Source organism: Dendropsophus ebraccatus, chromosome 6, assembly GCF_027789765.1.
Source record: "Dendropsophus ebraccatus isolate aDenEbr1 chromosome 6, aDenEbr1.pat, whole genome shotgun sequence".
Taxonomy (NCBI): Eukaryota; Metazoa; Chordata; class Amphibia; order Anura; family Hylidae; genus Dendropsophus; species Dendropsophus ebraccatus.
This window is the reverse complement of record NC_091459.1, coordinates 32,168,887-32,196,545: the sequence shown is the minus strand read 5'-3', so window position 1 is coordinate 32,196,545 and position 27,659 is coordinate 32,168,887. Positions and strand designations below refer to the sequence as shown.

General features: G+C 46.4%; 1 long non-coding RNA gene across 1 annotated transcript; it reads left to right on the top strand.

Moving 5' to 3' along the window:
* The first annotated feature begins 427 nt into the window (after positions 1–427).
* On the top strand, positions 428–26,198 carry LOC138794742 (uncharacterized). The gene is made up of 3 exons (XR_011363488.1): positions 428–580; positions 13,610–13,750; positions 25,937–26,198. It is a non-coding gene; the product is annotated as an uncharacterized lncRNA (long non-coding RNA).
* The last annotated feature ends 1,461 nt before the right edge of the window (positions 26,199–27,659 follow it).

Sequence of the window (27,659 nt, the reverse complement as noted above, 5' to 3'; positions counted from 1 at the left end):
CCCCGCTTCAACGCCAGTCTCTTGATGTAAAGGTCTTAAAGTGATATACCTGCTGGTACATTCACATTCTTTTCTGATCCTTATAATGCTTTTTATTTTTTTTAAGGGCTCCCCCCACCCCCACACCATAATCTGTACTTTATATCAGTACCATACTTGCATATATGCAACTTTTTATTCAATTTGTTCTGGATGTGATGTGACTAAAAGTCAATTTTGTACTTTGAGTTTTTGTGTTTACACCGTTTACCATGCAAGATCAGGAATGTGCTATTTTGATGGTTTGGGGGATATGTTTATAAATATGTTTTTCTTTTTTTCTTTACAAAATTAGAAATGGGGGTGTGATTCAAACATTTATTATGGAATGGATTTATATTTTCTTCTTTATTTTTTTTTTTTTGTAGTCCCCCTTGGGGACTTCTATGAGCAATACCATGATTGCTGATAGAGAGCATTGCAGTTCATATGTATTGCATTGATCGATGTTATCATCTCTCGAATGTTAAAGCCTGCTGAAGGCCGCCTTTACCAATCGCTGAGCCAGGACAGAGCCAGGATGCAGAAGAGGTCCTATATGGTGAGTAAGGCTATGAGTCATGGTCCGAAGAGCCCAGGTATAGAAAGGGTCCACTCTATACCCTCTTATGGACACATTGGCGTACAGGTACATCATGTGTCCTTAAGAGGTTAAACTTGCATCACATTTTACTAACAGCTGACCGAGAACAAATGACATCTTTTTCCACAGTCTTTTTTGAATTTTTATCTAATAATTCTTCAATTAACAACTCACATGTTGTTGTCTTTCAGTTAGTTTAGTCTACAGGTTGGTTCTCTGTGTTGTCCACAGCAGCAGCACAGCTCAGCTTTCATTTCTCATATTGCTCTGATAAAGTAAAAACTGAGATGTGATTGGACTGGATGGATTGCAAAGAGAATCTTATTATAAGAAACCTCTATAAATCTGCCCCCCGTCTCTTTTAACTACTCACTAATAAGCATTTTTAGACTTATGCTGATATTTGTTTTCGAAATGAAAATGATAAGATGGTTCCATAGTATTTTTCTCCACATTAAGTGATTCCGTCGGGCTCTACTTGAGCTGTAAAAAATGTTTTTTTCAGTTAATTAAAATAATTTATTATAATTCATTTGACACATATTGCACAAAGCTGTTAAACAAACATTGATGGTTGTTATATCTGTGATTTGTGTATTTGCTAAGAAGTAAACAGGCTCCAAGCTAGATAATGTGTCACATATACTATAATATAAGATAAGATACTATAATAATGTATAATTGAAATATTAACAGAATGTTCTTTCCAATAATAATTTTTTTGTAAAGTGGCAACATCCCTAAAATACAAACACACAAATAAATTAAATAAATAAATAAATATCAAATGCTGTAAACTTTATTAATGGCTAGTTTCTTCTTGGTATATCAGTAGAAAAAATATTTCTATAATAACTCTCACTATACTTGATTGAAGTCTGAAGAGTGTATCATATGGTATCTCTGTCAAAATCTTGTGCTGCATTAATTTAGAGCTGTCAGTCTGGCACCTTTCAGAAGGACTAAATTCATTAGTTTATTCCAGAACTGATGAAAATAGGTTGTGAATCCTTTCCTTCAGTGATTGATCTGATTCTGACTGTTATGGAAAATGCAAATATGGTTTATGGCTTCATAAGATGTACACCACAGCAGGCAATAAAACACACAGCAATAAGTAAATTATTATTTTGGTGCTCGAACTGCTTTTTAGAGACTGGTGAGACAACTGCAGACAAAGGGAGCAGGAAATGACAGCGAGCTCACCTTAAAGTAAATTGTCTGCACCTTTTATTTACAATCATTAGAATAAGTTCATTGTTGTATCAAAGGGAAAAAATGTTTTGAAAACTAAAAGTCTTGACTTTTATGGCATGTTAGTGCTTTGGATAGGTCAAAGCAAACACATGTTTAATTCTTGTTTTATATGTACCTGTAGGGCTGGGCGGTATACCGCAAAAATACCGATACCGTCACTGGCGTCGGTTAACCGACCTCAACTTAGCCAGGACGGTACCTGCGGTATTTTTGTATTTTTTCTGCTGCTCCTCCAGCTCGGACATGCCGGCGTCACTGCACACACAGCACAATAACTTGTGCAGGGACGCCAGTATCAGAGCGGGAGGTGGAGGAGCAGCAGGGTGCAGGTGACAAAGCCGCCCGCCCCCCGCAGCCAAGCGCCCCCCGCCCGTCCGAGCGCCCTCACCACTTCACTCCCCACCCGTCCAGGCCCCGTCCCGCCGCACCTGTCCGTCCATGCGCCCACCCGTCAAGTCCGGTCCCGTCCGGCATCCCTGCACACACAGCATTGCCCTCCCCGCCCCGCTCGGACGGGACTTGTGTCGGGAAGTGAGGTGCAGGTCGGTCGGGCATTCCGCCTAACAGCCGCGGCTGACCAGCTCTACATATCACGTCCCGTCGCCCCGGCCACACATGCAGGTCCCGGTCTCTGGAGGAGGCTGCAGAGACTGTAATGGTGATAGCGTCCTGCGGGTCCTGGAGCTGAACAGCGGGATCTGCATCCCCCGATCCCGCTCTACAGCTCCAGTAATGGCAGCAACGCTATCACCATTACAGTCTCTGCAGCCTCCTCCGACCTGCATGTGTGGCCGGGAGGGGAACCTGTGTGCCTGAATAAGAGGAGGGCAAAGTCCCCCTGTGTCCCCCCAGTCCCCCTGTGTCCCCCCCAGCTGCCCCAGTCCCCCTGGTGTCTGCTCCAGTCCCCCTGTGTCCCCCCCAGCTGCTCCAGTCCCCCTGTGTCCCCCCCCCAGCTGCTCCAGTCCCCCTGGGTCCCCCCCAGCTGCCCCAGTCCCCCTGGTGTCTGCTCCAGTCCCCCTGTGTCCCCCGCAGCTGCCCCAGTCCCCCTGGTGTCTGCTCCAGTCCCCCTGTGTCCCCCCCAGCTGCCCCAGTCCCCCTGGTGTCTGCTCCAGTCCCCCTGTGTCCCCCCCCCCCCCAGCTGCTCCAGTCCCCCTGTGTCCCCCCCCAGCTGCTCCAGTCCCCCTGTGTCCCCCCCCCAGCTGCCCCAGTCCGACTGGTGTCTGCTCCAGTCCCCCTGTGTCCCCCCCAGCTGCTCCAGTCCCCCTGTGTCCCCCCAGCTGCTCCAGTCCCCCTGTGTCCCCCCCAGCTGCTCCAGTCCCCCTGTGTCCCCCCAGTCCCCCTGTGTCCCCCCCCAGCTACCCCAGGCCCCCTGGTGTCTGCTCCAGTCCCCCTGTGTCCCCCCAGCTGCTCCAGCCCCCCTGTGTGTCCCCCCCAGCTGCCCCAGTCCCCTGGTGTCTGCTCCAGTCCCCCTGTGTCCCCCCCAGCTGCTCCAGTCCCCTGGTGTCTGCTCCAGTCCCCCTGTGTCCCCCCCCAGCTGCTCCAGTCCCCCTGTGTCCCCCCCCAGCTGCTCCAGTCCCCCTGTGTCCCCCCCCCAGCTGCTCCAGTCCCCCTGTGTCCCCCCCCAGCTGCACCAGTCCCCCTGTGTGTCCCCCAGCTGCTCCATTCCCCCTGTGTCCCCCCCAGCTGCTCCAGTCCCCCTGTGTCCCCCCCAGCTGCTCCAGTCCCCCTGTGTCCCCCCCAGCTGCTCCAGTCCCCCTGTGTCCCCCCCAGCTGCTCCAGTCCCCCTGTGTCCCCCCCAGCTGCTCCAGTCCCCCTGTGTCCCTCCCAGCTGCTCCAGTCCCCCTGTGTCCCCCCAGCTGCTCCAGTCCCCCTGTGTCCCCCCAGCTGCTCCAGTCCCCCTGTGTCCCCCCAGCTGCTCCAGTCCCCCTGTGTCCCCCCCAGCTGCTCCAGTCCCCCTGTGTCCCCCCCAGCTGCTCCAGTCCCCCTGTGTCCACCCCAGCTGCTCCAGTCCCCCTGTGTCCCCCCAGCTGCTCCAGCCCCCCTGTGTCCCCCCCAGCTGCTCCAGTCCCCCTGTGTCCCCCTCAGCTGCTTCAGTCCCCCTGTGTCCCCCAGCTGCTCCAGTCCCCCTGTGTCCCCCCCCCAGCTGCTCCAGTCCCCCTGTGTCCCCCCCAGCTGCTCCAGCCCCCCTGTGTCCCCCCCAGCTGCCCCAGTCCCCTGGTGTCTGCTCCAGTCCCCCTGTGTCCCCCCCCCCAGCTGCTCCAGTCCCCTGGTGTCTGCTCCAGTCCCCCTGTGTGTCCCCCCAGCTGCTCCAGTCCCCCTGTGTGTCCCCCCAGCTGCTCCAGTCCCCCTGTGTGTCCCCCCAGCTGCTCCAGTCCCCCTGTGTCCCCCCCCAGCTGCTCCAGTCCCCCCCCCAGCTGCTCCAGTCCCCCTGTGTCCCCCCCAGCTGCTCCAGTCCCCCTGTGTCCCCCCCAGCTGCTCCAGTCCCCCTGTGTCCCCCCCAGCTGCTCCAGTCCCCCTGTGTGTCCCCCAGCTGCTCCAGTCCCCCTGTGTCCCCCCCAGCTGCTCCAGTCCCCCTGTGTCCCCCCCAGCTGCTCCATTCCCCCTGTGTCCCCCCCAGCTGCTCCAGTCCCCCTGTGTCCCCCCCAGCTGCTCCAGTCCCCCTGTGTCCCCCCCAGCTGCTCCAGTCCCCCTGTGTCCCCCCCAGCTGCTCCAGTCCCCCTGTGTGTCCCCCCAGCTGCTCCAGTCCCCCTGTGTCCCCCCCCAGCTGCTCCAGTCCCCCCCCCAGCTGCTCCAGTCCCCCTGTGTCCCCCCCAGCTGCTCCAGTCCCCCTGTGTCCCCCCCAGCTGCTCCAGTCCCCCTGTGTGTCCCCCAGCTGCTCCAGTCCCCCTGTGTCCCCCCCAGCTGCTCCAGTCCCCCTGTGTCCCCCCCAGCTGCTCCATTCCCCCTGTGTCCCCCCCAGCTGCTCCAGTCCCCCTGTGTCCCCCCCAGCTGCTCCAGTCCCCCTGTGTCCCCCCCAGCTGCTCCAGTCCCCCTGTGTCCCCCCCAGCTGCTCCAGTCCCCCTGTGTCCCCTCCAGCTGCTCCAGTCCCCCTGTGTCCCCCCCAGCTGCTCCAGTCCCCCTGTGTCCCCCCCAGCTGCTCCAGTCCCCCTGTGCCCCCCCAGCTGCTCCAGTCCCCCTGTGTCCCCCCCAGCTGCTCCAGTCCCCCTGTGTCCCCCCACAGCTGCTCCAGTCCCCCTGTGTCCCCCCAGCTGCTCCAGCCCCCCTGTGTCCCCCCCCAGCTGCTCCAGTCCCCCTGTGTCCCCCCCCCCAGCTGCTCCAGTCCCCCTGTGTCCCCCAGCTGCTCCAGTCCCCCTGCCCCCCCCCCAGCTGCTCCAGTCCCCCTGTGTCCCCCCCCAGCTGCTCAAGCCCCCCTGTGTCCCCGCTCAGCTGCCCCAGTCCCCTGGTGTCTGCTCCAGTCCCCCTGTGTCCCCCCCCCAGCTGCTCCAGTCCCCTGGTGTCTGCTCCAGTCCCCCTGTGTGTCCCCCCAGCTGCTCCAGTCCCCCTGTGTGTCCCCCCAGCTGCTCCAGTCCCCCTGTGTCCCCCCCCAGCTGCTCCAGTCCCCCTGTGTCCCCCCCAGCTGCTCCAGTCCCCCTGTGTCCCCCCCCAGCTGCTCCAGTCCCCCTGTGTCCCCCCCCAGCTGCTCCAGTCCCCCTGTGTCCCCCCCCAGCTGCTCCAGTCCCCCTGTGTCCCCCCCCAGCTGCTCCAGTCCCCCTGTGTCCCCCCCAGCTGCTCCAGTCCCCCTGTGTCCCCCCCAGCTGCCCCAGTCCCCCTGTGTCTTCCCCAGTCCCCCTGTGCCCCCCCGTCTGACCCAGTCCCCCTGTGTCACCCCCAGTCTGCCCCAGTCACCCCCTGCCTGCCCCAGACCCCCTTCAGTCACTCCCATATAGTCATAAGCCCCTATCCGCCCCCCCTGTATAGTCATACATTCCTGTCCGCCCCCCTGTTTAGTCATACGCCCCTATCCTCTCCCCTATGTATAGTCATACGCCCCTGTCCACCCCCCGTATAGTCATACACCCCTGTCCGCCCCCTCTTATAATCATACACCCCTGTCCTCCCCCCGTATAGTCATACGCCCTTATCCGCCCCCCTATGTATAGTCATATGCCCCTATCTGCCCCCCCCGTATAGTCATACACCTCTATTAGTCATACACCCCTGTCCGCCCCCCCCGTATAGTCACACACCCCCATCCGCCCCCCATGTATAGTCAAACACCCCTATCCGCCCCCCCCTGTATAGTCATACACCCCTATCCGCCCTCCCTGTTTAGTCATACACCCCTATCCGCCCCCTATCCCTATGCGCTGCCTGTATAGTCCTGTAACCCGATCCCAACCTCCTGTATAGTAATACACCCCAATCCATCCCCCCCATATAGTCATACACACCTATCCCTCTGTGACCTGTGTATACCCTGTAGAGGCTGTATACCTGTATATACACATGTCCAGGTCTCTGCTGAGACCCCCTAATAATGACAAATAATAATAATGATAATAGACTAACCATGGGTTGCTGCTCAGTGAGTTCTATTTTACATTTCTGAATCAAAATATCGCCAGTTTGGCACGGCAAGTGGTTGTGGTTTGCAAAAAAGGGGTGTGTCATAATTATCGTTCAATTATCGTTACCGCGGCTACATGTGCGATAAACCGCGATATTGATTTAGGCCAATATCGCCCAGCCCTATGTACCTGGACTCATTTGCGTTTGTCCTTAAAGGAGAAGTCCGTCGAAAATTTTTATTAAAGTATTGTATTGCCCGCTAAAAGTTATACAAATCACCAATATACACTTATTATTGGAAATGCTTATAAAGTTCTTTTTTCCCTGCACTTACTTGTGCATCAAGGCTTCACTCCTTGGATAACATGAAGATGTCACTTCCTGGAAAAAATGGTGATGTCACGACCCGACTCCCAGAGCTGTGCGGGCTGTGGCTGCTGGAGAGGATGATGGCAGAGGGATGCACAGTGTCCCTCCAGTGCGCTGTGTCCCTCAGTGCCCCCCTGCCATCATCCTCTCCAGCAGCAACAGCCCACACAGCTCTGGGAGTCGGGTCGTGACATCACCATGTTATCCAGGAAGTGAAGCTTTGATGCACTGATGCAGTGCAGGGAAAAAAGCACTTTATAAGCATTTCCCGTAATAAGTGTATATTGGTGATTTGTATAACTTTTGGGGGGCAATACAATACTTTAATAAAAATATTGCTGCACTTCTCTTTTAAAACATTGGGATAAAAGGACCTAGGTTTCTCCTTCGTGGAGAGCATCATATAGATGTGTGGAGACTTATAGGCCATTCTTGCTCCCCTAGGAAACTTAAAGGGGTACTCCGGGATAGGGTCAGATCCCACTTCTGCCAGTGACTGGCTGGCCGGGCTTATAACGTCACGTCTCAAGCCCGTGTCAGACACCAGGAAGCGGGTTGGAAGCGGATGGGCAGAGTGGACCGGAGCAGCGCAATTCAGGACCCGGCCCTGGAACCGGGAAGGTAAGTGGACGTCGTTGGCCTCATCCACCTCTTCCCCGGCCATAGCCAGAAAAGCCCCCTAGCCCAGAGTACCCCTTTAACCCCTCTAGTCCCACAACAATAGATCTCTCACTAGCCAACCAGCCAGCACTCTGCTTTGTACTTATAGTCCATTTACACAGAGCAATAAATCACTCAATCAATCATTTAACCATTTTGAAGCAACAATTTGGTTTTTATGCCAATCAGTGTTTAGAGAAAGACATTAATTGTTCGAGAAAGAGAATATTGTCATCGGTTTAAAATAGCTTAAGGCCATCTCACACACTAGGGTAAATCTTTGAAAAACTAGTTAGACGAAGCAATCTGTGAATTATCAACAAGTGACCAACGACAATTTGAGAACTTGAGCATTTAACCAGGTGCCCCTTGCTCAATATACAAAAATTAAAACAAACAAATGTAATAGGTTTCTGCAACACAAATTAGAACTCCAGCGGGATGCTGGCAATTACAGTCATCCCCTCGAACTTCAAAACTGTTTAAATATAAGCACCACTAATAGTGCAAACATTTATAAAAGAAAAAACACCCTGAGCAACCCGAGGTGCTTGGTTGAGCATCAAGCTTGATTGAGCAACCCGATGCCTGATCGAGCACTGTGCTGGAAATTTTGCTGGCAGTCACAAGTCCCTAGGAGCATCAGCGTATAGGAGCCGGCATCATCACAGAGGGGCGGTCCCTGAACACTGGCGCTCTCAAGGAGATGTAATTGCCGGCAAGATTTTCTGTCAGCCATGAGTAGTTAGGAGCTCTGGATCACCCACATGACTACATCGGTAGGTTTTTACAAAGTATGTTTTTGAGGCATAAAAGTAACTCTCACAGTGTTTACTTACATGCCTGGAAACCATGCTGGGGGCATATAGGAACATATTCACAATTGTAACAGCATTGGGGGGGGGGGGCAGGTGTCCCTTCCATGGGTTGGCTGGAATTCTACCTTGATTTAATCCCTGCCCCTTTACAGGGCCGTCTTACCCATTGGGCATGGTAGGCGGCTGCCCGGGGCCCTTGCGTCCTAGGGGGCCCCTGCCCGCTGTGACAGCGGGCAGGGGCCCCCTAGGACACAAGGGTCCCCGGGCAGCCGCCTCCCATGCCCAATGGGTAAGACTGCCCTGCGCCCCCTCCCCCCTTCTCTTGCGACCGCAAGCACTTTCTTGCTTGCGGTCGCAAGAGGAAATCCGGCCCCGGCTGATGCGTCGCTCCCCGGGGGATTCTCCGGGAGCGCACGCATCAGGAACCTCAGTGCGCGTCGCTGGGGCATCCTGTACCGGAAGTCCCGGCCTGGGTCTGAGCTTCCGGATGTGTGCGCTCCCGGAGAATCCCCCAGGGAGCGACGCATTAGCCGGGGGCAGAAGAGGAAAGGAAGCAGCGACGGGGGAGCGCTGGTAGGTGAGTTGGGTGTTTGTTTTTTTTATCTGCTGTGCAGGGGGGAGCCATCTATAAGGGGGGAATACGGGGGAGCCATCTATAAGGGGGGATACAGGGGAGAGCCATCTATAGGGGGGATACAGGGGGGAGCCATCTATAGGGGGGGATACAGGGGGGAGCCATCTATAGGGGGGATACAGGGGGAGCCATCTATAGGGGGGAATACGGGGGAGCCATCTATAAGGGGGGATACAGGGGGGAGCCATCTATAGGGGGGATACAGGGGGGAGCCATCTATAGGGGGGGATACAGGGGGAGCCATCTATAAGGGGGGATACAGGGGGGAGCCATCTATAGGCGGGGATACAGGGGGAGCCATCTATACGAGGGGGGGGGGATACAGGGGGAGCCATCTATGGGGGGGATACAGGGGGAGCCATCTATACGAGGGGGGGGGATACAGGGGGGAGCCATCTATAGGGGGGGATACAGGGGGAAGCCATCTATACGAGGGGGGGATACAGGGGGGAGCCATCTATATGAGATGGGGATACAGGGGGGAGCCATCTATAGGGGGGGATACAGGGGGGAGCCATCTATACGAGGGGGGGGATACAGGGGGGAGCCATCTATAGGGGGGGATACAGGGGGGAGCCATCTATACGAGGGGGGGGATACAGGGGGGAGCCATCTATAAGGGGGGAATACGGGGGAGCCATCTATAGGGGGGGATACAGGGGGGAGCCATCTATAAGGTGGAAACACGGGGGAGCCATCTTTACGGGGGGGATACAGGGGGGAGCCATCTATACGGGGGGGGATACAGGGGGGAGCCATCTATAAGGGGGTAATACAGGGGGGAGCCATCTATAAGGGGGTAATACAGGGGGAGTCATCTATAAGGGGGTAATACAGGGGGGAGCCATCTATAAGGGGGTAATACAGGGGGGAGCCATCTATAAGGGGGTAATACAGGGGGAGCCATCTATAAGGGGGTAATACAGGGGGAGCCATCTATACGGGGGGATACAGGGGGAACCATCTATAAGGGGGGGATACAGGGGGGAGCCATCTATAGGGGGGGATACAGGGGGAGCCATCTATAAGGGGGTAATACAGGGGGAGCCATCTATACGGGGGGGATACAGGGGGGAGCCATCTATACGGGGGGGATACAGGGGGGAGCCATCTATAAGGGGGTAATACAGGGGGAGTCATCTATAAGGGGGTAATACAGGGGGAGCCATCTATAAGGGGTAATACAGTGGGGAGCCATCTATAAGGGGGTAATACAGGGGGAGCCATCTATAAGGGGGTAAAACAGGGGGAGCCATCTATAAGGGGGTAATACAGGGGGAGCCATCTATACGGGGGGGATACAGGGGGGAGCCATCTATACGGGGGGATACAGGGGGGAGCCATCTATAAGGGGGTAATACAGGGGGAGTCATCTATAAGGGGGTAATACAGGGGGAGCCATCTATAAGGGGTAATACAGGGGGGAGCCATCTATAAGGGGGTAATACAGGGGGAGCCATCTATAAGGGGGTAATACAGGGGGATCCATCTATAAGGGGGGGATACAGGGGGAGCCATCTATAGGGGGGGATACAGGGGGGAGCCATCTATAAGGGGGTAATACAGGGGGGAGCCATCTATAGGGGGGGATACAGGGGGGAGCCATCTATAAGGGGGTAATACAGGGGGAGCTATCTATAAGGGGCCAATACAGATGTGCAGTGTGTAGAGAGATGAGGATGGTGACAGAGTGTAGAGCCTAATATGTCTGTCTGGCAGATTCTGTGGATTCGTGGCTCGGAGAAGTTCTCATAACGGCACAGGGCAAATGGAAAAGAAGATGAAAAGGGAAGAACTCTGATCAGAGAAGACGTCCCATGTGAGTCACTTGATGTATCTGCACTGTAATGTATATGGTGTACAGAACCTGTGTACAGCTGGGTACCTCTATATGACTGGATGAGGTGATAGTGATCTGTGTACAGTGGATTAGTCAGTAGCAGCGGTGGTGTTAGTCAGTATGCGGTGGTAATATTTGTTGCTTGTTATCTTGCATATATATAGAGAAGGGCAAAACAACATGTCTCATATAGACAGAGGAGCAACAACATGACTATTATATTATATATGAACCATGTTGTTTCCCTGTATTCTGTATACAGGGAAACAACATGGTTCATATATAATATAATAGTCATGTTGTTGCCCCTCTGTATATATGAGACATGTTGTTTTGCCCTTCTCTATATATAAGCCATGTTGTTTCCCTGTATATTGTATTATACAGTATACATACAGGGAGACAACATGGTTCATATATAATATAATAGTCATGTTGTTGCCCCTCTGTATATATGAGACATGTTGTTTTGCCCTTCTCTATATATAAGCCATGTTGTTTCCCTGTATATTGTATTATACAGTATACATACAGGGAGACAACATGGTTCATATATAATATAATAGTCATGTTGTTGCCCCTCTGTATATATGAGACATGTTGTTTTGCCCTTCTCTATATATAAGCCATGTTGTTTCCCTGTATATTGTATTATACAGTATACATACAGGGAGACAACATGGTTCATATATAATATAATAGTCATGTTGTTGCCCCTCTGTATATATGAGACATGTTGTTTTGCCCTTCTCTATATATAAGCCATGTTATTTCCCTGTATATTGTATTATACAGTATACATACAGGCAGACAACATGGTTCTCATATATAATAGTCATGTTTTTGCCCCTCTGTATATATGAGATATGTTGCACTGGTGTGACAATAAACCCTGCAGATTGCTGTTGGAAGTGCTGTCTCCATTGCGTTTTTTGGATACTTTGAAGCCAACCTGGTCTGGTTTGGTGAGGCACACACGGTTATTTTTTGTTTTTGCGCTGCTGAAAGACTGTGTTGTGAATTAAAGTTTATGTTAACAATAATTTGTATTTTTTATTGTACGTAATTGTACTGGCTAGGGGCGGGGTTGCAAAGATGGGGGGGTTTGATGGCGGCGGCCGCGGGGGGTGGGGCCCAATTCGCACCTCTGCCCAGGGGCCCATAATGCTGTTAAGATGGCCCTGCCCCTTTAGGCGGAGCTAATATTAGAGCTCAGTAGAAGCTGTAGCAGAATAGGCAGCATGACATGGAGGAGAGCAAGAACTGATAGCTACCTTGTGGATGGTACAGTAGTTAACCTTGTTGTCTTGTAGTACTGGTCTCAAACAGGGCAGCTATTAGCCCCTACTTTCCTCCATTTCATACTGCCCTTTCTGCTACAGCTTCAACTGATCACCAACATTATCCCCGCTACGTGGGCAAGATTAAAATCAAGGCAGAACTCCAGAGGCCCTATGGGGAGGGACACCTGCAACACCCACATATAGCAAGCAACACCCACAGAAGTCAGTACAATGCTAGTCTATAGAAATGTCCAGGACAACCGCTTTGAATATGCAATGCCTTTGGAGAGTTCAAGATCCCCCCCCCCCCCATATGCACCCAATACCCCATGAGAATGGGAAAACAGAATTTTAGAAATCTTTGCTAAATAAGGAAAATTGATTATGTCTGAGATGTTTCTACACCCTGATTGGAGTCACTTTCAGATGATTGGTTATTTTGAAAGATACATCAATGTCTGTATAAGATCCATCCATCACTGCAGCCTCCACCAAACTGGGCTTTATGGCAAAGTGGTCGGATAAAAGTGTCATTTCAATAAAAGATACTTAAAAACCCTCCTGGAGTTTTCACCCCCCCCCCCCCCAAATAAATAAATAAATAAATGAAATACCTAAAGGACTCTCTGACTGAGAGACTAGATTGTAGACTGTAAGCCCTTGCAGGCATGGCCTTTACCCCTATATACCGTCAGCCATTTACCTGTTTTGACTTTGTAATGACTTTATAATGTCATACTGACAGCCGAGCTCCGGCAATGGCGGCCTGCCGTAATCCTTACTGACCGCTGCAAAGTGGTGTATTGGCGGTCACTAAGAGGTTAAAGACGTGGTTTATAAACATAGTATATCTCTGGATATATTATGAGATTTCTTTTCTCTAATTATACACCTATAGTTTCAGATCTATGAAATGCACCAACATTACAATGTGTTAAGGAATACTTAAAATGCTGCTGTATGTGCACACCGCCTTTCTTCTATGCATATAGTATAAAGCTGAATAATAAAATAATCCAAAATAATGTCACCTTCCGTCTGTGCATTCCCTCTAGTCATATTTTTTGAGAATGTGCAAAAGTTTATATGTTGTTTAGCCAGATCAATTAAGCTCATTTTTCACCAATCTGAAGTGTCATTTTTGGCACCAGTAAATCTATTTTTTTCCTATTGCTATTAAAATGCTTATGCAGGGACCAAAATATTTTTTGCTTGGAGTGCCTGAAAAATAATAAAAAGACATTCTCATCTACCTCAGTCCCCTGCAACTCCGGATGTGAAATTTTCTGGTCCTCCACTTCTGGTCCATGTCTTCTAACTTTTACTTGATTCTGACTGACTGCCTGCTCAGTCAATCACTGACTGAGGCGGAACACTACCACATTCAGTGATTGGCTGAGCGGGTCATCTTAGAAGCAGGAAGAAGAGTGACAAGCATGGAACCAGAAGATTTCACAGCTGTAGCTGTGGGGGACAAAGGTAAGTCACAGAAAAATGGCTTTAAATAATTTTTATTCTTTCTGTATTTTCCAACCTGTTAAGTCTGTCATGACTGTTCAAGATGTTGCCTAATTACAGGGTAAGGAAACATGGGACCTGGTTGAAAGACAGGGACAGACAGCATGAGCCCTAGTGATAGGCCTCCCGAGACTGTTCCTGCCTACCTTCCAGATCAACTCTAGGCAGTCGGTGACAATTGGGCGACGTTCCCTTCACTAGGTAAGTGAAACAGAGAATAAGACAAGACAGACAAACACAATAAAGAATAGTTAGGCAGATACAGGTTAAACCGGAGATAGCAGAATGGTACAAAAACAGCAGGCAAAAAGAGAGGTCAGAAGGACAGGTAAAGAGGCCAGAATTTCAAGCACTTCAATATGCAAGCTACAAGAGACTATCGCAAGCAGTGTTGCAAGAGCACAAGTGGAGTCCCAGTCCAGGGCATGATTGGACCGGGCCTCTAACATCCAGGCCATACAGACTGACAGGGAAGGTAGATATATGGAGAAGGCAGCTGTCCGTCATTACTAAGTCTAAACCATCTGCAGCCCGACTAGGGCTCGCAGAAGAAACCAGAGGGGTCTGGTGGAACCTGTCAATCACCACATAGCAAGTGCTGGAATCAGACTGGTAGGAAACGTGCAGTAAAAGTCCATGAAGACATCAAAACATGCGGGCAGACGCCATACCACTTTCACAGCGCTAACATGATGGCCATTTCGCGCGCATGCGCGCTTCTACAGATCCGTAGAAGCGCGCATGCGCGTGAAATGGCCATCATGTTAGCGCTGTGAAAGTGGTATGGCGTCTGCCCGCATGTTTTGATGTCTTCATGGACTTTTACTGCACGTTTTGCGAATAAAGAAGTCATTATGCCACAGATGGGTGAGTGCCCTTGTCTTTCTCTCTCTCTCTCTCTCTACTTGGACTGTTTGCACACTGTTTTACGAGGAGCACCCCCTGGGCAATTGAGGCATAGTCCAGAGTATACGGCAGTGCTCTACAAGTAAGCCGCCGATAGAGAGCAGTGCCGGTGATCTCTACCCATGTTTATTTGATCACATATGCAGGAGTTAAATCGCAAAATAGGAGTTTTATTATGGGTCTCCTCAATCCTCTGGAGGATATCACTTTGCTTATTGCCTCTTCGTGAAGCCAGATGTAATGAATTATTTTATAAATTATATTGGAGAACAGCGGAAGGTACATTGATCGTGATTTTAATCCCAAAATAGAAATAATGCAGCATGTTACAAGTCAGTGAGTGCAAAAATTAAAGAAAGGATGAAATGAATGTTCAAAATCAGGGAAATAATTCTAATTATTATAGAATAATCACATATAAAATAACAACCTTAACTCTTGGAAAAACCATTCAAAGCATCTCTTGCAAACAAGCCCAGGGGCAGAGGTTGTGAATATCATTCAAAGACCATCTGTCATACAATTTTTGGAGCCCTTTTAACTACGCTGGGGCACTTGGAAATGTAATACCCTTTGTTAACTAGCAGAAATGATGCCAGATAAATATGGAAAACAATAGGTGCTTGTTTTTAAGTTAAATTCTGATATGTTCTTTTTGCATTTTGCATTTTTTTGGAAAACACCAGTAAAAAAAAAATTGCTGGTGGTGAGTTAAGCTCCAGGGATTTTTAAGGCTTGCTCCTGCCATGTGGCTAAACAGACAGACATCTGCAAGCTGTGCAAGGCTTTAAAGAATTCTGTGAATCCACTAGAGGCTTCATTTAAATAGGATCAAGTGGCGAATAAAGGGACCAAAAGCTAATTATATTCCTGGGTTCCATGAAGAAAAACAGAGTTACAAAGGGCACACACACAAATAATGATACATAAAAAGTCTTTTCTTTAGACTGTAATTCTGTAGATCTTTATACTGAACTTCTAAAATAGATACAAAGTTGCAAAATAAACTTTGTTCTTTTGTCCTATTATAGCAATGAGAGTTCTGTAACACCGCCTGTAAAGGTGACATAATTGGAGTATGTAACATAGACGTAAATGTGCTATAGCAGCAGATGATGGTTAAAGCCACAACCTGCCCTCTGTTTCATGGTAAGGGCCCTTGCACACTAAGGAAATCACGCGGATAGCTTGCCACGGAATCCGTTTCTTGCTCCTCCCCCCCCCGTGCTCCCACTTGAAGTTCCGCCAATCCCATAGGCTCCAATCAATGTTTAGATGGATTCCGTCGTTGGCCCAAAGAAGTGACATGTCAATTGTTAGGGCAGACGGCTAAATCTGCCCGAGCATAGAATGAAGTCTATGGCATGGGTAGAGAGACAAGTGGGAACTCGCATGGAATCTGCAGCAAGTTATCCGCATGATTTCCTTAGTGTGCAAGGGCCCTAATAACATAGAGATAGAAGCCATGGTCTGCAAAGGTATAGGCATGATTAAACAGTAAAAGAAACAAATTAAATGAATTAAACACATCATGAGCATGGAAAATATCCCAACATTAAATGATACATGCAGTCTCCAACCAGTAGGTTTTGCGATGTGGAACCAACAAATTGTTAAGTCTTAGAAGCATATCCATCTGTTATCTTCTTTTTAGAAGAGTTTCCATAATTTTTACTACTACAGATGTCAAGCTCACTGGCCTGTAGTTACTAGACTCTTCTCTACTACCCTTCTTGTGGATGGGTATAACATTGGCTATTCTGCAATCATCAGGAACATCTCCTGACAGACATGATGGAAATAATATGTGTGGACATGGCCAACGTGACTACATTATGCCTCGTTTGTGTTTTGCTTGCAGGACATAGAACTTTTGGAGTCCCACAAATTTAAAGGTATACTGGTATAAAACATAAATATATTCAAAAGTAGACTATGTTTGGTTTATTGAATCTATGGCTATGACATTGCGGTGGTGTATCTTGGAATACCTTTTTGATGGTATCTAGTGTGTGCAGCCAAGTCATTATGTGAACAGGCCCTAAAAATTATTTTATATTTCTAAATACCAAACATATATATATTTTCTCCATTAGTTTCCCGTTCTTCATGCGTTCTTCAAAGCACCAACTTTTTGGTCCATTTTAAATTGTGCCAACTAAGAGCGCTCGTTCCCAAAATTCACAGAACTGCCCCGTCACCATACATATCTACAAACATATAGCCTGTTTTGCTGTGGTATTCCAACTGTAAGTTCCAATACAGTGGCAGAGGAACTAGTAACCTTAAAACTTGGGCACATAATCCGTCACTCACTTTCAATTTTAATTTTCAGAATTCTTCTCACATATTGCATGTTATCCAACAAGGTACACCACTTTAATCGCCCCTTGTTCTTATTACTATTTAAACTTAAAGTGAATGTACCATCAGGTACATTGCTTTGGGTATTATACCTTAATGGATCAGTGGTGGTGCAGTCCTTTTTTTAAACCTCCACCCAGTTCCTGCACATATCACTGGTCTTTTCAGGAACACAGGCCCACCCTGGAGCACTGGGGGCAGGCCCCCAGATCTCCCTCCCCCTCTGTGATGCGGCTCCGTTAGAATCAATGGAGACGTGTCACAGAGGGGAGGGAGCTTTGCCACACCAGGGGCTGGTGGGCCTGCCCCCAGGGCTTTGGGGTGGGCCAGTGCTCCTGAAAAGACTGGTGCTGTGCACTGGAACTGGGCAGAGGTTAAAGATAAAGAACCCTGCAACCGGCACCCCACATTGGCGCCGATCCATTAAGGTATAATACCCAAACCAATTCGCTTTAAGCCCAATCTTCTACTCCTTCCCTTTCCCTTAACCCTATTTGAAAAATCTACGTAAGCGATATATCGGGACCTCCACACCAAAGCAGGATAATAGAGATTTTTATATCAATAATGTTTCAATATAGGTTTTTATTGAGGTTTTTTTTAAAAAAAAATATTTTTTTAACAAAACAAACAAAACAAACAAAAATAGAGCAAATGCAAATATTGTGTTAGCCAAATGTAGCATAGATCAGATAGATACAAACATTGAATTGAACGCATAGGATAGTAGCCATATCTAAATATAGTAAAGCCATAGCTGGTGAGAGTGTTATGGGCGTTTGAAATATAGTGGTCAGGATGGTTTGCCATTGAGACCAGTACAACTTTAAGAGTGGGCAGTCCCAGAGAATATGTAGGAGAGAACCCGTTTCCCCACAGCCACGCCAGCACAAGGGGCTGACTGAGGAGTCCATGTAATGAAGTCTCTGGGGGGTGTAATACCAGTTCAGTCTAGTCTTTAACACTGCCTCTCTTTGCGATGTGCTGATCACAGAGAGAGTTTATACAGGCTCGTTCCCATTCTTTAATTGAGTAAGTGGAGTGTAAGGCCTCTTCCCACATTACTATTGCAGGGGATTTGTCAAGAGAATCAAAGCCACTTATAACGGAATATAGTGGTTTGAGGCCCTTGAGATTAACTTTTCATAAGATCAGCACTGTGACTTCCTTATTAACTAAATTCTGGCTCTTTTTGTTTGCATATCTCATATCTAAATAAAATACCAAACCTGCTCCACATCCATTTAGCCAATCATTTACCAGCTTTCCTCCCCAGCATTATTAGGCTGGGTTCACACTACGTTTTTGCAATCCGTTCAACGTATCCGTTTTTAATTGGTTACTTTTAAATGACAGAAAAATGTAGTCAACACTATTTTTGTGTACGTTGAAAAGTCAATGGAAAAACTGATCCATACGGATCGCACACAATTGCATCCGTTTTTTGCATCTGTTTTTTCCCCCCCATAAAACGTATATGTTAAACAGGAAGGAAAAACTGAACCCGCCTTACTTTATAATGTGTCCCCCTTAAAGAAGTATTTAATAAATGTTATTTTTTTATTTAGTTATTGTATTTATTATTGTTTATGAAAATTTATACAAAGACCAACAATTCTTCAAAGAATACTCAAATGTTAAAGGCCACTATAAGGTCCGAGCTGCCTCTGCAATTTTTATACCTAACTCCAATGATGTTTATATCCTTTTTTTTACTAGCATATGGCTTTAAGGAAGCCTTTTTACTGATTTCCCTAAACTGCAAGGCTAATTTAATGAAGTATGTTATGGTTACTAGCTTGTTACAGAGAACAGTTCTTAAAATCCAATTTACTTTCAATGAATTTCAATGGTGTAAAACCACAGTTACAATGAATACACCTATGATTATGTTTAATAATCACTGTGTAGCATACTTTATATTTATGGATATATAATTTTGTTGTAACTGTCATATCTGTCAAACTGTAACTGCAAAGTGAGGCTAAATGAGAGTGGTGTTACGAGATAGATGACAGCCTTGTTAACCACTTAATGTAGCATAGATTCTATTGTGTACTCAATTAAAGGCACAGCACTTCTCCCAATGTTTCATACAGTTTTAGTCTTTTCTTTATACCTCTATTTCTTAATAATATCACTGGTTTTAGTTTTACATTTAATATCCAAATCTTCCTAACCATGAACTTTCACATCTACGTTCAGTTCTTACGTTCTTAACGTTTTTGAGTTAATAGCTGATCCTGATACCCGACACTAAAAACGCTGTTACAGCTCTAAAAACGTCTCTATATGCCCCACAGCGCTGTTCACAGACGTACAAGTAAATCAAGTGGATCAGTGGCGTGATGTGTGGTGGGCCAGCAGGGTGACGTGTGGCGGCGCTGTGCGTTGGGACGTGCAGAGAATGTGGGTGCCATGGACCAGGCTGTCTGTGGTGCTGGTTTCCGAGGTCCATGAGGATATTAGGTAAGTCCTGGGGGGGGCAGGAGGGCGGCCTTACTTTCGGGGGACGCCTTGCTTTTGGGGGAGCCCTAGTTTAGAGTAGGGGGGCCTTATTTTCGCGAAGATGCCTTACTTTAGGTTACAGGGTAGAGTAGCTGGGGTGTCTTATTTTAGGAGGGTGTCTTATTTTCGAGAGAAACACAGTATATATCTATGATAAACTACTTTGTAAAACTCACCCATCTAGTTATGTGGGTGTTCTGAAGCTCCTAACTAGTCGTGCCTGGCGGGCGATCAGCATGTAGGAGCCAGCAGCATCACACAGGGGGCATGCCTGAGGGGCGACGCTGCCAGGGAGGTGTGATTGCCGGCAGGATTTCCCACCAGCCATGACTACTTAGGAGCTCTGGAATGCCCAGATGACTAGATGGGTGAGTTTTACATAGTAGTTTTTTTTTGCTAAATAATGCTCACATCGTTGTCCAGAAACACTGCTGGGGGCATATAGGGACATTTTTAGAGCTGTAACAGCAATTTTAGTGTGGTTGGTTCCCTTTAAAGCTACTGTGTGTTCACACACTGTCAAAATGACGGCCGATTTTATTGGACAACAATCATTTAACAGAAAATGACAGCTGTTATTTTAAAAGTTATTTGTATAATTATTTACCGTTAAATGACCACTGTCCCAAAAAACAGCCATCATTTTGACGGTGTGTGAATACAGCCTTAGGCCACGTTCACATTGCATAAAAGACCGGCCGGAGTGGCCGGCCTCTGGAAAGATCATCCTGGCCGGTACTGCAGATCTTTATGGCTGTAGAGTCCTGATGCAGACGCATCGGCACGCGCCTGCATCAGAACTTTCCATAGCACACTGTGAAGCAAGCGGCCGCAGCTGCTTGCTCCACAGTGTGCACTGACATGGTTTTCTACGGCCGCTATTGAATGAATAGTGGCCGCAGAAAACAGACATGTCAGTTCTTTGCGGCGCCGCTTGGGATCCTGACCGGAGCGTATACTATGTGTATACGCTCCGGCCGGGATCCCATAGTAGGTTAGACTAATCTAACCTGCCGATAGTGTTACCTTGCCGGTTCTCCGCTGTTAGTGGGAGCAATCTTCGCTCCGCTGCACCGCTAGGAGCACTGCCGCATTGATGGCCCACTTCTTTTAATGATATTCAATGTAGGGGGCGGGCCGGATGACACTCTGGGGGCAGGGTAGTGCTAAGGGGCAATCAGCAGGTTAGATACGTCTTACCTGCTGATAGTTCCCCTTTAAAGTGTATTTAAATTTTGCAATGATATTCTGGCTTGCCTTAGTTTTGTGAAGATTGCAGCAACAAAAGCATTATAACAGCACCTTGGTAATATATCAGCTATCCAAGCTCTAAACTGGCATACAGGCTGCCACTTGGATGCCCTGGATTTACTGAAATCCGTGCTTACAGCTTATTATTATTACAGCTCTACCTTATGCTCTCAGAGTTGCACAGAATAGTATATTCTAGAGCTCCTTGTTGTGATTTCATAGAAAGGTAGACAGTTTTTGATTCTGTATTGCTGTATTATAGAGGTATTCTCCATAATACAGCCCAGTACTTAGAGACCATATAGTGGCACAGGGAGTGCATTTGGATCTGCTGCATACAAAGGTGTCATTTTTTTCTTTAAAAAAAGAAAATTTAGCAGCTTACATTTAACCAAAACTATTGCACCATTGCATACCTACACCAAATACATTTTTAAAGGGAACATGTCACCCTATGGCTATCGTACTGCATCGCACTCATTTGCATACTGAGCACACAGAGGACCCGACGGCCAGATTTCTGTGGCAATACCGGGAGCGGGACACGCAGGAGTGGGTATGTATGCTGGGCCCTGTCCAGGGATGGGGCAGGTTCAGGGGGGCTGCCTGGGGTGACAGGTTCTCTTTAAATACAAATTGTGCCCAAATAAAGGACATAACTTAAGCTGGGTTCACACTGTGGCTTTGCAGTCTGTTTAACGTATACCTTTTATGGTGGGGGGGGGGGCAAAACGGATGCAATAGTGTGCAATCCATTTGGATCTGTTTTTACATTGACTTTTATTACAAGAAAAAAAAAAGATCAAAACGTTTTTTTTTTTATTTACGCATACACAATAACAAAGTTGACCACATTTTTGTGTTAAACGGACTGGAAAAACGCATTGGGAACCCAGCCTAAGCAACTCACGTGTCCATGTGCATAAGTACCTGACTGGAATTATACATTAAACACATCCACCATTAAGAAGGATGGATTAGAAGAACAGTTTATAAAGACGAACTACCTTGTTAACAATACATTAGGAAGATGATCATTCCAGTTTTGCGCACAGTTCTATCTGACTTTGCTCCCAGCTCCTGTAATAAAATTGCTGAAAATAAACAGTTATTCCAGAAAAGAATAAGAGGTTTTCTAAATGCACCTTCCGTCCTCGGTTCCACACAGAACATCTTTTGCTACATTAATATTTTTCTCTTGTGGAAGCTCTAGTGACAGTTTTACCCTTGGACAAAGATTAGGATAATTAAAAACTCATGATCAAATGACCTCCAGTTAGTATAGTTCATTCTTTGCAGAACTACAACAGATGGTTCTGCCAATTAAAGCATGTAGCTGAGCAGTTATAGGCTGTACGTGTTTGCAATGTGTTCCCGTTCGCTATCAGGTATTTTAACGAAGTGAGCCTGTCTGTACCCCAGCTAGGAACAAATGCAATTGAATGAGCTCTGCATGACTGCATGAATACTTAAACACACAGCATTTAGTTTACATAAGTTTTAATTAAGGAGGAAATGTGTGGTGGCCCGAAGAACATGACATCCCATAAATTGTTTACAAACAATATGGCTAAATTGGATTTAGAAAGATGGAAACATGTCATTCCTTTATTTGATAATAAAAAGAGGTCTATCTTTAACATTGTTTAACCATTTTTGAACATACCAAGACCTCAAGATGGCAATAAACCGTAGATACCTCTGAAGGTCACCATGCAAAAATACCAAGGCAGTGAAAGAACTGGGTTTCAATTCTAGGATGTTGGATCATATCTCAAGTTATTTGTAATATGCTCAGACAGGGGATCCATTTCTAGGATACAGACATAGGAGGTGCCCTGCGGCCATGGTGCCCAACCACAAGGCAGCACTATTATAAATAACATACAGTGAGGAGTCCGGTTTGGTGGACGGCGCTCGTGGGGCTGTTGTTGTGGCACCCCATCCTCTCCCTGTTCATGATTTATTGGGAGTTCACATATTTCTTGCATTTTTTGTGCACATTGTTTTTTCATCATTTGCACCTTATACAATTGTATGGTATACACAGGATTTGTATATATATATATTTCTTATTTATTGCTTACTTACTCTTTGGCTGCATGTCCATTTGTATGCACTTTATTAGAACAGGGAGTGTGTTGTACTTGCATAGGGGTGTCATTTTTTGGATGCCACCATACCTGGTGGCTCCAAGGAAGATTCATTCATTTTAAGTGTTTTTAAATTTTTGGGACTTTGTTACCTAATTCATACCTGGAGTAATAAAGTAATTTTACTTAGATCTATTTTTTGTGTGCTATTTGGCCTTCATGGCATATCTTTTTTGTTGTTCAATATTGTTATAGTTTTTTTTATATACTGGCTATTAAGCACCCTATTATACATTGGAGCTGTGCATGTCCTGTATGTAAATTTAAATGGCACCCAGTAGACAATGGGCCCTGTAACATATTTTGTATTGGGGCGCAGAAGCTATAGTTTATGTCTCTGCTCTCTGTTTTAATAAAGCAAATAAAAGATCGACTGTATTATAGGTTTTCTAAACTGTATTGAAGTGTACCTGTCAAGAAGTACAGTATGCTGACCAGATTATCATGAAATCCATTTGCCACCAGAAGTTGGATGTGACCATGCCGGGTCGGTGCTGTGCCAACCCCAATTAGATCAGATGCTTTAAAGGAGAATCCAGAGACTTTAAAAATTCAGCAGCCGGCAGTGGAGAATTTGATAACAATTTCCAGAGATTTCCGGGTTGTACATGCCATGACCCAGCTGATCACACTGCCCCAGTCACTGATTGGCTGAGCAGCCAGTCCATCAGCCGGGGGGATGCCTTCTATTGGGGGTCCCAAGGCCGGTCCTGACACTCACTGCGGGCACAGGAAGAGGTAAGTGCCTACTCATTATCAAATTCCCCCCTTCTGGCTGCCGGATTTTCGAAATCCCCTGATTTCTCCTTTAAAGGTGAACTCCAGCTGGGACCCATTTTTTCAAAAGAAGAAGTTGGATGCAGCCCTGTGGAGTCCTAGAAAACATGGATACAGCCTATGGTCTGTAGCTGTATCCATGTTTTCCAGGCAGCCAACTTCTCCAGCCATTGGTAATCAAATGCCGCACGCTCAGATTTGTCCGAATCCGAGCATGCTCAAGGTTCGCTCATCTCGACTGGTTAACATTCACCATTAAAATAACAGTGCTATGGAACTGTAAGGTCATACCGATTGTTTATAATCATGTTTCATACTGTTTCTTCTAGAATAAGAAAAAATCCCCTACTCAGTATTTGGCTTACACGTTACTTGGGTTTTCCTTTTTCATATTTTACTGTGTGGAAACACTGATGCAGGTTTATGTTTGAGATTAATCAGATTTGACTTTGCTTAATGACAGATTAGGCAACTATTCATGCATTGTGATAGACAGCGGTGTAATTGTCATCGTTTGAATGTTTTCGACTGATTGTCAAAATAGTTCATTATAACTATGCCCTGTGTTATCTTGTTGCCTTGACAATTTAGTGTAATTCAGAATTCATGCTGATGTGACATTGTTCCCATGTCACAATGTCACCTTTAGCTGCCCATGCGTGACGACAAAGTGGAAACTGCAGTGAAAAAACACCATATCTTTTTTAATGGAAATACAAATTATAACAGCTGGCAATAAGTGCCCTGGGATAAGAAAGCCTTCTATCCTACAGTGCTTCTTTTTGTTGCCTTGTATTATGCTACTAATGATTATGGGGAAGATAAGGAAGTATATTATTAAAATATTTGCTGCAAGCTATGTGATAAAGAGAAAGCATGTAAAGGAGAAGTCACATTCAATTCATGCAGCTGAATTTTTTTAAAAATTGCTTACCTATTTCTTATACGTCTTTGGGAATACAACTTAAAGGCGAAATAATTTGTCTTCTTAGAAAAGGAATAAAGTTTCATCATAGATAGTCTGAGTTGTATTTAATAGTATTTACTAGCTATGGGTGTCAGATAATCAACATATTATTTGTCTATGAATGATAAAGTGCTACTGAGTAGAGATGATCGAACATCTGAAAATCTTAGGTTCTATAGAACTCGAACCTTCCACATTTGATTGCTGATGCCTTCCCGGTCCGTGGGGAAGGAGGAGACAGCCCGGGGACCGCCTGGAATTCCGGGATTCGGCCTAGGTAATAGTCTGTATTGCGGAATTCCAGGCGGTACCCGGGCTGTCTCCTCCTTCCCCGCGGACCGGGAAGGAGGAGAAAAACCAGCCACCGGGCGTAAAAAGCTGTGCATATGGGTTCGGTCAAGCCCAAACTTTTCAAATGTACAAGCATTTCTTAAAATGTCTAATTTGAAAGGTATAGGGGGAGATTTATCAAACTGGTGTAAAGTGAAACTGGCTCAGTTGCCCCTAGCAACCAATCAGAATTCACCTATCATTTTCCAAAGAGTCTGTGAGGAATGAAAGATGGAATCTGATTGGTTGCTAGGGGCAACTAAGACAATTCTACTTTACACCAGTTTGATAAATTTCCCCCATAGAATCATTAATTTCCCTATGTGCCTGCTTTGCTTTGATAACTGGTTGCCCTTGGTTATGGCTTGTCTTTGTGTATCCACTAATGGTGGCCATATGGCTCTCCATCTCTTAGTCTTTTTTTTTCAACACATTTCGGAGTTTCTAGGAGTGAAGTCTAAGCAGTAATCATTAAAGGGGTTATCCAGCGCTACAAAAACATGGCCACTTTTTTTAGAGACAGGCCCTCTCTTGTCTCCAATTTTGGTGGCATTTTGCAACTTAATTCCATTGAAGTGAACGGAGTTCAACTGCAAACCCCACCTGGACTGGAGACAAGAGTTGTGTTGTCTCTGGAACAAAAGTGGCCATGTTTTTGTAGCGCTGGATAATCCCTTTAAAAATCAGAAGATCATTTTCTGAATCTGGCAAACTTGATCTATAACCAATCTCCATGAATTGTGTTACCATAAAAATATGCAACAAAGAAGTTACCCCCTCCCTCTAGAACAAGGATTGTTCTGATGGAAATAATGCTATTTGCACAAACTTTCTGATTACTTGTTGGATACCGATGGTTTCTGAAGGCATCCTATCTATGGGCAATAATTTGCTCTTTGTTTGGCAATACAAGTCTTTGTGACATTTGTTATATTATGACACGTTTACGACATTTATGTTTGGTACGGGTAAATAACGTTGTCTGTGTGCTTGCAGCTCACGATTTCTGTTGGGTTTGCTAATAGTATTCGTTGCATTCGCATCACAGAGAAGAATAAAATAGATAGATCAAGTATGAATTTTGAATGTTTATATTTTATGGTGTTTTATGTCTGTCTTTTTGTTTTATAGTCAGGATCCAGTAGGGGGTAGTCCTGTACTAATGTTTTCACCAAGAGACTAGCAATTATGCCTTGTGCCTGTCGTGTGCATAGAGAAGAGTCATCTGAATGAGAACAGATCCTGTTACCTTGATGAATCAGACCTGTCACTCAGGCCACAGGCTTCACAGTGATATTATTAGCACAAAGACATCCACTCAGCGCTTTTTTCTGGAAAATGCTCCACCTTTCCTGCAGATAAAAAGAAATAAAGGAAAGAAGTTTATCTTTCACAGATGCCTTCATACATCGGTGCCTTCACATGTGTATATGCCTTCAGCGTCTCCATTGTCGCTGCATTTGTGTCTATTTCTTAATGACATCTATTAGTGGGTGAAGGGAGAGCTAGCGGATTCACTCCGGAGAGGCACAAGTCTGTCATTCAATAAAAGGAACAAAGCAATAATACGTTCTTATATGTACGTTGGCGTTTTATTGTTTTATTCTCGGAATTGTTTTTGTTTTATATTGTAGGCAGCATTTTTGTGTTTGATATACAATTTTAGATGGTGTCGGCAAAACTTTCCAAAGAGGAACGAACAAAATGTACAGATTTTTTTTTTTTAAACCACTTATGAAATTCTCATGTGGTATGGGATGTCAATGAGGGTTGAAAACTGCTGGGAATCAGAAACTTCTCGTTGACCACTAAAATAAATTTCCAGATCTCAGAAAGGTTATAGGCAAGAATAACTGTGAATCTGCAATTAAAGTGATATTTATCTGTTGGAAGAGTTTTAGATGTTGTATGAGTAGTTGGTATACATTGCTCCTACACAACCAATGCATGTACAGAAAAAAATCAGATAATAAATGTATATAGTGATACTATATACTGTACACTTGCTGGACATTGATCCGATCTGATAAGATGTAGTTAATTCCACAAGGTGGTAGATATACTTTCATCATCTACCACCATTTAGAATTTCATATCCGTTTGAGATATCCATCTGCAGCACTGCTGAGACCAAAGTTGTATAGTTTCTTTTAGAATTATGTGCCGAAACAGGTCGATGCTAGCAGCAAGTCGTACCCCCCTGCCTTCCGTGTCACTGTGTCATCAGTCAGCTTATAAAGGGGGTTTGGTTATGTCTTCATCTCCCGGAAAGTCATTACCCTTTTGATGTGATCCCCCAGTGCTTCATCCCTCCAGCGTGCTATATGTATGCTGTGCTACATAATCATGTGACTGCATCTCCTTTATCCCAGACTTGGACTTAGGGTACATAGGATGGCAAAAGCACCCCCAGGCCGGTCCCCCATTACATGTTTTCACAGAGGATGTGAGGCCCATCTGGGGATCTGGGATTTATCTCCTGAACCCCCGGGCGAACATAATGTTATATAGCTAGAGACAATGGGTAATGCAGGCTGCCTGCAACAGAAGCTATCGGAGTAGCTGCTTGGGATTGGAGCACTGGGATGAGAGAGATGCTGTACTATATGGAGGCACAGAGAAGGCCTATACTATATGGGGTAACATAAAGGGCTGTACTATATGGAGGCACAGAGAGGACCTATAGAATACAGAGACACGAGACCTATACTATAAGTGATATGCACAGAGGGATCAATACTAGAAAGGGTTACAGAATTGGCCTATACTATATGAAAGCATAAGGGTACATTCACACTTACCGGAACCGCAGCATATTTTCTGCTGCGTATCCGCAGCAGATTTCATTTAAGTA